This window comes from Convolutriloba macropyga, chromosome 14 (assembly GCF_964194025.1).
Source record: "Convolutriloba macropyga chromosome 14, txConMacr16.3, whole genome shotgun sequence".
Lineage (NCBI taxonomy): Eukaryota > Metazoa > Xenacoelomorpha > Acoela > Convolutidae > Convolutriloba > Convolutriloba macropyga.
Window position 1 is genome coordinate 23,914,876 of NC_134481.1, and position 13,059 is coordinate 23,927,934.

Below are 13,059 nucleotides of genomic sequence, written 5' to 3' on the forward strand. Positions count from 1 at the left end.
TTGACCTGTATTCAGCCCTCGACTCATCATCATCACAAAAATAAAGGCGGCGATAAAACTCTAATAATCTGATCCTACGTACTTATAATTTTTTTTACTTCTTGATGAGGAGTTTGTTCTTGTCTGTCAAATCTTGCGTGCCCCATCATCGTCAATTCATCAGAATCAGTTTAAGGATTGTGGAGCACCTCGTAAATTTTTCTCAAGTGCCTTTCCTCAACGCAGCCCCTAATGGAGAAGAAATAGCGTTTTTCATCACGAACTGTTATTCTGATTAAGCTGATTTTCAACGATAAGAGGACCGAGGTTCATGGCATAGGGTAGTTAATAGAAAACCAAATAACAGCTGTGGAAATCCCAAAACCAGGGAACCAAATTTCAGTTTTTCAAAGAAAATAAATTTTGACCAAGCTTTTTGAAACTCAAAGTCGCTAAATGATTATATCACCTAGGAGGCTCGGTACTGTGCGTTTTCAGATAATGTTCCAACCCCGCTGACCAACATTTTCGGCTTGAATGTTTTCGAAATGACAACGAGGTAGAAAGCTCTAAAAATGCACGTTTTGTTCAAAAAAATTGGTGTAAGAATAAACAAATCATTTTCAATTCAAACCACTAAATGAAATAATGAAAAATTAGAGGGCCGACGTGATCTCCCATTAAAGAGACTACAAGGCAAGATAAACAACAAACTCAGGTAAATATCAAAAAATATTTATTATGACAAAAATTCCAAATAGGATCACATAAAAGCTCAATTAAAAAACTAAATAAAAATTTAATTGTAATTCACTAGGAGAGAAATGGACTTGTCCTTTATGATGCATGGTAACAAGTCGACAAAAAAACAAATAGCGTGAAGCAAAAAATGCGTTTAATATTTTTGAAGAGAAATTGTTTCAAAGACTTGAAAACCATCAGCTATCAAATTAAAATAAATAAAAACGGACATTTTCTCCACAAAAGGAAGTCATTAAGATCTGCCATTATAACAAATTTTCCATACCACGACAAGAACCACAAAAATTACATGAAATCAGAAATTGAATTAAATTTTGCGAGAAAACGATGTCTTAGCCGTTAAAAGCAACCAATTCAGTTGAACAATGTAAATTTTCAATTGCATCTTTCCTCTACGTTATTGAATGTATGATTGACCTGACATCAACGTCATAACAAAAATAAACAACAGAAAACCTCAAAGATTATCAAATGTCCAGAAAAAATACGAAAATTGTAAAATTGATCTAAACATTAAACCACGGTTACAACTCGATATCAGTTCAAAAGAAGAAAAATGAGACTTTCGTTTGAGGACATTAGAATGCGAATTGACAGGAATAAAATAAGAAAGTTGCAATGCTCAAGAGTCCACCGTTATTTCTTTATTAGAGAAACACTTTCAAAAGTAAGAGCGAGTTTTCAATTAAAAATCATAAAATACTAGATAAAGTAACTTTACACTCCTTAAGAAGAGCGGTAGATCTGTCAGTAGCAAAACTGTGTCACAAGACTGCAAGGAATTGTCAGATTCAGGCAGAATTCAGAATTTCACTAACAATTTTCCGCAAACACAACGTGGAAGCCACAAAACCATAAGCTTTGAAATGAAATTATAAATGTTTATTGGGCCTTATTTGCTTGTATATAGGATCTGTTTTAATTGAGCGTGGACTTGAAATCAATCTGGTGTGTAATTAACATAAAACAGGAAAAATGGGAAAATAATTGGAAAACAGACAGCGCTCCAATGCAATCCGAATAATTCGATTGTAGAAATCCATGATCAGATATGACCGATCCTTGCTATTGCTTTCCTCCTTAAAGAACATGTAATTTGTCCAAATGTTGGAGGAATATAAATTTTGACAGAAGGTCACTTAATAAAAAAAATGAGTTTGAATTATTTCAGCTCAATACAGCTCAGGAACACTTTTTTTATTTGAAGTTAAAACGATTTTGACTATTCTGATCAACTTTAACGTACTTTGATCAAAAGTACGGAAAGTGTAAACAAAAACAGCAGAAATGGGTCAAATGTTAACAAAAGTTAAACCTCTATGACTCCATGGAATAAAAACGAAATTAAAACAATTTTTTTAATGCATTCTGAGCTGGACGAGCTTTCTGATGATACAACTCACAACTCTATACGGTGAATAAATCGATTAGCTAAAATTTACTGAACAAAAAACTAGTTGAGCATATAGTCCCCCCCAAGGTGAGTCGGAACAACTAATTCGAAATAATCGTAGCCCTAGAAAACGCTTATAATGCCATAAGAAATTCTCTAAAAATAGTAGCATTAAAGAAGAGAAAACTTATGTGCGGCAAGTTTAAATCGAAAAACGGCCCACGTCTACTAAACTCCTCGAACCTGAGAAAATTCGAGAAAAAGGAGTTATTTCTTTTAATTGTTCTGCGTAGGTGGATCATTTACAAAATGAAATAAGATTAAATGAAGTAAAATTTAAGATTAAGATATAACGAAACTGTAGACTGAGTACAGATTTTTGGACTCCATTAATATAATTCAGCGTTAATATAGTTGACACTGAGCTGTCATTTGTTTAGTTAATCTATGATGATCTACCGTGATTACGTGATTAACGGTGATCAGTACATAGATCAAAACTATAGTCCAGCATTCAGTGTTTCCAATGTCTACAAGAGATATCTTGAGAGACCTTCACGAATTGAGGGTTTTAAACGTGTTGAAGATCATGCTGGCCGCTTTGGATGACTCATTACTAACAAAAATGCGCGCAGGAAGAATGTGCTGCATTGATTGGCTTCTAAGCTTCCAAAATAGAAGTTTTCTAGTTAAACTGGGAAACATCATGTTTTCACAATACCGAATAAAAGCACCATCTGTTTTTGCAACATGGAACCATTAAGAAACGATGAAATTTCGAGGCTCCGGTGATTCTTCTTTGAAATTGTGGGAGGGTCAAAACAGCATGTAATCTAAACCTGTCATGTGTGATTTCGACTCGACGTCTGATACAATAGTGTATGACCAGAAAGTGGTATGAAAACGACATGTTTGAATCAAATCGGCGATAAACAGATTTCTTGACAAATGATCTTTAGTCATTTTCTCAACATAAATTTTTAGGCTAGACCTAGTTTTTTCGCCTGAACCAGTTATCTTATCTCATGCGAAACTTGGCTCGATTCAAACAATCCTAATGATGATGTACAACCAAGAATGAATTGTAGAAATGAAGTAGGGCTGTCGTCGAAGTATTGGTAGGAGAACAATTTGTAGTCTCTTGTCGCAAAAAAATGTACGTGTAGTTCTCAAGTTCTTTTGCAATGCTGAAGAAATCACAAACAAGGGAAAAAATAAAGTATTAACAATGATTTTATTTTAACTATCAAATGTGAAACAATAATTGAAAACGTGTTTTTTATGCTGGACCGTTTCCTTCTCGATAAATATTTCGGTTTCACTTCTCGAGTGACCTTTTTACGCTTATCACGTTTTAATTTTTTCGGGCGATTTGAGTTGCTCTCTTTCAGAAATTTAGTCTATTGCTAAAATAAAACCGATTGTGAGAGCTGGCCGTGTAGCTTTGTGGTTAACTCTCAATGGTGTGAAGAGGTCGCAGGTGTAACCCCTCCCTCGGCCAAAATTTTTGCACCATAAAAGTTTCAATAGCCCATGCCCCCTTCTAAATTGTTTTGCTAACCAGTCGTTCGAGAGCAATTTGTCCAACGTTAATCGATTGATGTTCGGAAATAAAATGAACGAAAAATGACAACCAAAATTGATGGGTGCTGAGGTGCCGATTTTGCAATTGGGGCACTCAATTGGGGCAATCAATGCCCTTGAGTCGCAGAGCTTTTCAACTCTGAACCAGGACATTTCAAGAGTATAACCTTAATTCAGTTCTGAAGCATTGTATCTCCAGAATATTTTAAATTTCTTTGTGCAGTATTTCTTCATTATGATTATATTGAGGTCATAGAGTTCGCCCTGGCGAAACTTATCCTGTATAGTCTGAAACTTACTCATACCCCAAAATTAAGTCTGAGCAGAGTAATGTCATACTTTTGTAGCTTATATCTAGTAATTACTATAGTAGTATACACACTATTTATATTTAAGCTGGTTTGTAGGCAATTACAACAAAGTCCATTTAGCTCAGTGGTTACGACTTGCTACGCAATTTTAAAGTTACAAATACTCACGCGGGAGTTCGAATCGCATGTAAAGCAAACCTTGTTGGCGGGAGTTAAGCTGAACATAATATTTTATATGAAGTAAATTTTGCTCAAAAATCAGACTTGACAGTGTGAATAGTGGCATTAACAGAGACTTTAGACTGATTCAGCGCTGATTTGCTCTGCAACTAACCTCCGGGTGGACAATTAACGGACTTAATATCATACAATCAAGGAAGTTGGTAGTATATCCCACTTACGACAACGACATGGATTTATCATAAATATTCGAAAAATTGTAGATTCTTTTATCTGTTTGTTATGTTAAATTTCTTGTTTCAATGATGTTATATTTCGCTGCGGCTTGAGTATATTTAGACGCAAAAAAACATTTGCAAACTAGTTTATCAAAATTTGAGAGAAATTATACAAACACTTCCCTAGTTTATATGATTAGGTTTTTTCTTGATGATTAAAGCTCTTTTGTTCCACCCATCAGAATGCTTACTCAAAGATAAAAAAGGAAACAGCACGGGGACTTTTTAACGCAAAATGTATTTCGCGGGAGTTTTTATTAGTTGAGGCCTCAACTAGGCTTTCAAAGGGCTTGCAATACTAGCCGAAAGCTTGTTAATGTGAAGCTATTTACGTAGCTATTAGGCGAAAACTTTCAACTCACTTTTTGTGGCAATAAGGCGAAAACCAATTCAAACACTTTAGTTAGTACTTCAAAATCCACTTGATGCTATAATGTACGCATGTGTCCCTCAAAATTGTCTGTACTTGAAAGTGAGTTAATAAAGTGCGTATAAAATATTCTAATTTTAGAATTTTACAGTATAAGGGAAATTGAATTTGAAAAAATTTGCAGTAGAACCAGTGGAGAACATGGAATGATTTTTGTTCCTGTGTTCTAATTGGCTCTAAACTAGTATCTTGTCAATACAATTTTTCGAGACAATTGAGTGTTTTTTTAGCGTCAAGTGGAGTCTTGAGGTACGTCATTAAGTTTCTTTTGCCTAATTTTAACCAAATCTTGGTCAAAAAATTCTGAGGGCCTAAATCTGAGGCTTTATTTATGACTCTATATTTATGCGCTCTTTGTTTGCTCAACGTTCAATCAAGGTCGCTACTATAAAAGAGAGAAAAAATTGTAAAACGTGATAACTTCAGAAATCTACTATTTGTCCTCCATGGCAATTGATAATTTAAAATCTAATTACCAGGTGACTTCTTAAACGTAGGCAGGGTTTCAATTTGAAACATTTCGATAATTTTTAGTTGCGGCGTCAGTTTGTAAAAAAATTTATGCTACAATTCCTTATTTTGCATGGCGGTGATTTGAAACTTCTTCGTGTAGTGGTTTTTCATTAAGCAAAACTCTAAAATTTTATATTATTAATAGATTCGAAAAAGTTTCTGGCAAAATGATTCTCTCATAAACGATCAATAACAATTTTTTAATTTATTTTTTGTTTGTTTCATTTTTTTTTGTAATCATGGAACAGGTTGTGAAAAAGCACTCACTAAGAGGAAAGACGCTCTGCTAACATCCGCAAAACTTTGTTTTTCTCCAGCCAAAAAGCCAGCTTTCTAAAATCTAAGGGAGTACAGGAAATCTTTTTTCTTGACAAGCGCCCAGTTTTTCCTCCTTTTCTGGTTTGCAAAATTTTAAAAGCATCCCGTGTTTTTTTGCTGGACGATTTGGCCACAGTTTACTATAGGCTCCATGGATTATCAGATCAGCTCTAAGTGCAGAAATAGTGTCAACATGCCCTCGAATAACGGCTTCCGGATCTTTTCAACAATTGCCCCCCACCCTTTTGCAAAAGGGGTGGCTATTCTTGAACAGAATTTAAGCGAGCCTGTTATTAACCAATCAGAGAAGACTAAAAATTTTCCACGCATGCACATATTATGTTAAATTGAATAGAACAAATTACGCCATGGTATGGCAACTAGCCCAACCGGAATACAAAGCGAAAAGAATTTCCGACTGGCGGGTCGGAGGGCGCGCTTCGCCGCGATAACCGACCCGCGATTTCCGGATTACATTCCACAGCGCATAAGAGGCTTTGGCCATGAACAGCGGTCCGCCATTGCGCTTAAACTATTATTCTGCTATCTAATATGTAGGCCAAGTAATATCGTGGTAAAGTATAGCACAGAAGGGGTGCTGATTCTCTACTAGGTACCAAGGGGGGACGCAATTGTTGAATAGATCCCTGCTTCCTTTGGATCTTTTCGTTAACCGACCCGTGATTTCCAGATTACGTCCCACAGTGCATGAGATGCATTGCGGTGAACAGTGGTCAGCAATTTAGCTTAAACTGACAACAAACTAAACTCTAGGCCAAGTAATATTGTGGTAAAGTATAGCACAGAAGGTTCTCTAGCAGTTACCAAGGGATGTGGGGGGGGGGGGGGCAATTGCTATAAAGATCCGTTCTTTTTGGGCATAGGGCCAGGGGAGACTAGTAGCCAAGGGTGACGTTCAACTATGCCGACGTAATACTATGCCGATTATAAGAGTGCCGAAAATTTATTCAAATTTTATCTTGATAAATTTCGTAACCAATCATATCATTTTACGGAGATGTCCCAAAAAATATCGGCCAGTCACAATCGAGAACCAACTTCGGCATTCTTATAAAACTTATTGTTTATTAGTATAAGAAAATTACAAAGACAAACATTAAGTAAACAGTATTAATTGCGGGCAATGGCCATGCCTCAGAGGCCCGTGGGACTTGATATGAATCTATCACAACCGAACATGTGATCAGCGTACCCTGTATTTTTTTTAAAATTTACTTTAGATGCTCTTGAATTCACAGAAACTCTTTTCATGTTTTCGGCACTGAAATAAATTTCACTTTCGGCAATCTTAAACGTCGGCATAGTGGTAGCCAAGTTCCCCAACATATCCCGAATGTTCATTTTGTTTATTACTTTTGCCTAAACGTTTTTTATTCGGTTCGGTTACAATAACATACAAATAAGACATATTTGTAGTTAAGCTGTCTATTATCACTGAAAGCTTGTCCTGGTTCTGCTCATTACAATTTTTACGCATGCCATTTTTTACCTATGTGACACAATTTCCTGCAGTATATGTATACAGCTTTTGGTATATATGTATAAACAACGAATAGAAAGGAAAATAGTTATCATGCACTTGATATCGTCATTTCTGTTTTCTCGGTAAGACGGAAAGCAAAACATTGTTATAACTCAAGCTTTTATTGTGCATGTGTACTATTTACTTTTGTTTTTTGTGAGCATAAACATGAACATTGGTGTTAGTTGGGCGTCCATTGCTAATTTTGCTATATTCCTTGGAAGTTTAACCATTTGTTACGTAATTTATCGAGACGAAAGGCGAACTTTGATACCTTTCATAAGTGATACGGGTGCATTCCAACCCGACTCGTGTTGGTTCGCGCTGTTCTTCAACCTCTCAGCCTACTCGTTTTTGTTCACGAGCTGTATTCGTTACATACAAATCCGAGAGCATTTAGGAAAGTACAACAAAGCGGTTGACGTGACGAACAAAGTTTTTCTTTCAATTGGCGTCCTGTCGTCGCTCGGATTAGCTCTCGTGGCTAGTTTTCCCGCTCCTGCACTATTATCTGTTCACAATGCTGGAGCTGCTATTGCTTTTGGCTTTTCAAATTTGTACAATATTTTTCAAGTCGGGATTACTGTAGTGCTCTGTGTGAAGTACAAGTCGCTGATAGGCTTACGAGTTGTTTTGGCATTGCGCGTATTTTTTACTATATTGGGTCTCGCGACGCTCATTGTTCACATGTATTCATTGAGAAAGAACTCGTGGCCAATGGCGTTTGAACCGTACACTGATGTGCTTAAACGAGATTATTACATTTGCACTACTTGCCAATGGATCTGTGCGATTAGCGTAGCTATAGTGGATTTGACTCAAGTATACGAGTTCAGTCAAATCAAAATTGAGCTGAATGTTACAAAAATTGAGGAAGAAGAAACTGATAGCTATGAAATGAGCAGCTCAAACTCGACAGCGGGCCGATAAACTTGTAGCCTTTCTTATACTCAGCTATTCAGCTCAACAATGTGGACGTACAAAAAAAACTTAACAGAAACTCAACGTAAAATGTAAGATAAAAGTAGCTATTCCCACCTTTTGTGGGGAGAGATTGATAAAAATGAGCTGCTGGATATATCTTGACAAATCTTTTTGTAAATGGGATTAATTAGGTCGCTGTGAAAATCTGCTTAATTTACCTGTAGCTCTCTGTGAAATTGATGTCTGCATGCCCTCAACAAATTTAAACTTTCTGGACAGGTCGGTTAAAAAGATTTTGAAGGGCTAAAACGTCAAGTCATTTAATTTAATATAACACAATTGAAAAATGAAAAAAATGGCCAATGGCATAAAATTGCTTCAAGTGAATTAGAGAAACTCAAATTGTTGAAATGATAAGAGCACACAGGTTTGCTTTGATAGCCCAAAGGTTATACCTGAAGCGACTATATACTTCTGCATAATGTGCGTCAAAACTAACTAGAGTAAGAATCGAGACAATGGAGAGTAAAATCAGGAAAAAATCAGCACAAAGACTAGCTTTAAAAAAATGGAAATCTAAGATGCTTGCGAAGCTATTTAGCGTTTCTTAGTCAATTGTGGACAGTTGCTGTAATCTTTTAATTGCTCTCGGACGAAGTTTGAAGCAATTATTGTAAACGTGTGAGTCTTTTCGATACACATTAGTAGTTATATCGGAGCAAGACGGGGGGGGGGGTAAAAGGACGTACCTATGTATAAAGATTACCTATAGCCTAATTTCATCAATTTTCCAAAGACGTACCTAAAAAAGAGAGTGAAAACAATAGACCTGTCATCTTATCGTAATTACCCAGGGGTAATTATCTTAATTACCCCAGGGAAATGCATCCGCTCTAATGCACTTCAGCTAATCTTATCTACTTAATAAAATTCATCTGCAGAACTTTTACTTTCAAACTATTCATTTACGCATAACGTTTTCGATTATCATTTTTTTTAAATTTTCGATTATTAATGAAGTTTTGTTTTCAATAATTTCAAATTATCGGAAGTTTTTCGCAAAAGCTTCTTGAAAATTGTTTTTGAAAATTGTTTTTTTTTTTCAATTTTTTTACTCATGATGTGAAAGCCTGCAAGAAACCGCTTTTTTGGCATTTTCATTTGGTAGTTTCTGTTTTTTTTCTCGGTAGTTTTAGTTTCAAAAACCCGAAACCGCTAAAAAAATTTGTATATAAAGTTGTTCTAATAATCGGTTAAAATTTTTTAACACAGATTTCAATGAAAAATACTAAAACACAGAAAACCATCACTGAAAATTTTTTTGTTTTTTTTTCGTAGTTTCAGATTCTGAAACCTCAAACTAAAAAATTTTTTTTGGTCGAAAATGTATACTACAGTACAACTTTAGAGGGTATTTTTCGAAGTGAAGTTCAATGGTGGTAATTTCACGGTCAATTATAGATTATGGGTTTGGGTTTTTTTTGTAGTTTTATTTTCTCAAACCTCAAACTACAAAATAGTTTTATCAAGAATGGTAGGCTATATCAACTCTCTATATGTTGTTTTTAAACAAAGCATTTGATAGTGACTTCTTTAACTCCTAGAAGTTACACTTTTTGGTTTTTTCTGAAGTTTCAGCTTCTGAAACCTGAAACCTCAAATTATTTTTTTTTGGAATTGTTTGTTACAGTAGCGCATCTTTATAGCGTAATTTTTATCGCAGAATCCAATGGACATAAATTAAAAGTCGTGAAAAGAGGACAAACATGTATTTTTTGAAGTTTTAGATTCTGAAACTTGAAACCAAAAAAAAAATTTGGTAAAAAATACTCAATTCTTGTAAAAAATACCCTATTCTTGAAAAAATGAAAAACCCATTTCATACCAAAAAGTACCAAATTCTTGGCAAAAAAATACCCAATTCTTGCCAAAAACACCCAATTCTTGTCCAAAAATAGCCAATCGTTGTCAAAAAATACCCAATTATTGCCAAAAATTACCCAATTATTCTCAAAAAATACCCAATTATTGCCAAAAATTACCCAATTGTCAAAAAATACCCAATTCTTGGCAAAAAATTCCAAATTCTTGAAAAACAAACACTCCATTATTGTGAAAAAAGCCCAACTATTGCCAACAGATCCCAGGTTTGGCGAAAAACACCCAATTCTTGACACAAAACATCCAATTTTTCTCTAAAATATCCAAATGTTACCAAAAAATATCAAACTATTGCCAAAAAAACAATTATAGCTCAGAAATATCTTTTTTCTAGTCCAGAGTTACACAATTCATAGCAAAAAGTACCCAATTATTACCAAATCTACTACGTTTTGCCAAAAAACCCTAAACCCTGCGTAAAAACCCTAAACCCTGCGAGCACTGTTCCAGCAAAACTATCTCAATAATTGCTACACAAAGAGACACAAATCTCGCCAATAAATACCCATTTTTACCTCAAAGTAGCGAAATCTTGTCAAAGAACAACCAAATTCTACCCAACTTTTTAGCATTGTCAAAAAATACCCAAATTCTAAGCTAAGTAACAAAATTGTATAAAATATTTATCAAAAATATATCAAAAATTAGACAATCTTGCCATCATCCGCTTTTCTCTAATTTGTTATCGACAATCCAATTATTTAGTGACCTTAAAACACAAACTTTTGATATCATCTTTTGTAAAGACTAATCTTCTCAGGTGATTGATATAGGTTTAATGAGTACAAATTTGTCACGAATTTTTTGCTATTGTACAGAATTAATCGTTAAAAGTTCAACCATAGTAATTTAACAATTACGCCCTACTATCTTCTCAATTAAGAACAATTACGTGATCATTTTTTGTAAGAGGGCCACTGACCTCTTTGGAACAAAATTTACTCCAGCTACGTCATATGATTGCTGCAATTAGGGATACCTATGTATTGTATGGGGTCACTGAACTCATGTGAACAAAAAATAATCCTTACTACTTACGATATTATTCCTATTTTATCAAAGCATGCACAGCTCACGTGCTTGAAGTCTTACTCATAGTATTGTAATAATTACGTCACTATTGCGTCATAATGATGTCATTTTTTATTGTAGTGCACAAACAAAAATTCAACTCATTGCGCTTACTTTCGTTCTCTTCAACAACTTAGCTATAGTTAGACTTTTTCATTTTTTTTTCGGAGACAATTTTAATCTCCTTTCCCTACAAACCTAAGTTTTCAGTTATAAACCTTTCAGTGGAGATTCTTCATCTCTAGGATATCTTCCTATTTCCCATTCCAGGTAAGTCACCTCTGTTATAGAATATGAAAACAGACCAAAAAAAAAGAATAATGGGCTATTATAATCATCGTACTCATTCGCAAATAGCATATTATTTCTTCAGAGAGAAAGTTTTTTTCAATATCTGTATTTTCAATTTATTTAGGAGTTCAACCGTCGTCACCTAAAAAAGGCTGGAATAATGAATATCAAATCTGTGAAATTGAACGAAAATCTTAAGGCCCACTTCTTCTTCCCCGATTTCAATGATGATGTAGCAATTATAAAGGAGAGGAAGACGTGCTTCGGCTGGGTAGCTGAACCTCCATTCTCCATTCCGAGGCAGCTTCTAGTCTTCATTATTGCAATCGAGAATTTGCCAGAAGTCTCTGTTCCATACAAACAGACAACTGTAGACTTCTACGAGAACCACATCGAAAACAAAACTTTACAAGTCTCAGACAACATGGAACTGAGCAGATCAGTCCGTGCACAATTTTGTGATTATGAGTTGTCCTATAGACCAATGTATGAAAATCAATTAGGAATTTTTGAGGAGGAGAGAGAACTTAAATTCCTCTGGTGTGTGTCTGACGAGTATGACAATTTGCAGGAGCAGAAACCTGATCGGGATTGTGACGAGTGGGAAAATGGGTCATTGACAGGGAGTATTATCGCAATTATAGAAGAAGAGAACGCACTTGATCCCAAGTTAGACAACAAAAAATCTGACCAGGCAGTCCATTTTGCGTGTTTTTCTACAGACACTGGACAAGATGCATTGAAAGAAGTACAGGGAGCATCGAGTGTTGAAAACAATTCAATCAAGTCTGCCAGAACCATCCTTAGTACTGTACTCAATGATAATACAGATTACCAAGATCTTATTTTATCTAATGAAGCCAGTGAAAAAATATCTGAAAAAACTTCCCTCAAATCTGAGCAACCAGCGTCTTGTACACAAAAGACTGTCAAGAGAAGGGCTCCTGCTGTCAATAGCCCTGAAAGAGTGGGAAGTAAAAATTCAGATGGTGATGAAAACGAAGACAACATGTGTCCTCCATCGTGCAAATTGAGACGAGCTGCTGAGTTGTATAGTAACTAAAATAACCGGCTTAGAAGTTATTTCGTTGACTGATTATCTGTTTGTATTTCCGGTATAATTTCAGATCCAAAAACTATTATTTCCTGAGGTGACTAATTGACTGTTAAGTTTGTAATATTCTCTTTTTACACTCAGAAAAAGCTTAATTTCATGTATGCTTTTGAATTGATACTTTGATAATATAATCTATTTGAGTTTTACAAATGCATTTTCGAAATTAACTTTTATTTAAAGTTCAATTTTGAATTAAAATTTATGTCAAAAAATGCCTGTTTTTGTAATATCTGTTTTTTTTCTCAAAAATGGCGGTTAACGACGAAAAAGGCTTGTTTTCATAAAATTTTTTTTCAAAAACGCTGCTTTTTTTGGCCTCTGCAATGAACCCCCCGGCAGCTGATACTGGATGATGCAAAGCGATTACAGTGACAATTTCGAAGCAAAATCCAGCAGCAATTCTTCCCATCAGAATATTGCAATA

The 13,059-nt window shown here is 35.0% G+C and overlaps 2 protein-coding genes across 3 annotated transcripts in view; one reads left to right on the forward strand and one right to left on the reverse strand.

Annotated features, from left to right (window-relative positions):
* The window catches only part of LOC142353713 (importin-8-like), a 371,797-nt gene that overhangs the window by 166,962 nt on the left and 191,776 nt on the right, over positions 1–13,059 (reverse strand). The window lies entirely within an intron of this gene.
* Positions 1–13,059, forward strand: part of LOC142353712 (ileal sodium/bile acid cotransporter-like) — an 88,656-nt gene that overhangs the window by 38,631 nt on the left and 36,966 nt on the right. The gene's annotated exons all lie outside the window — the stretch shown is intronic.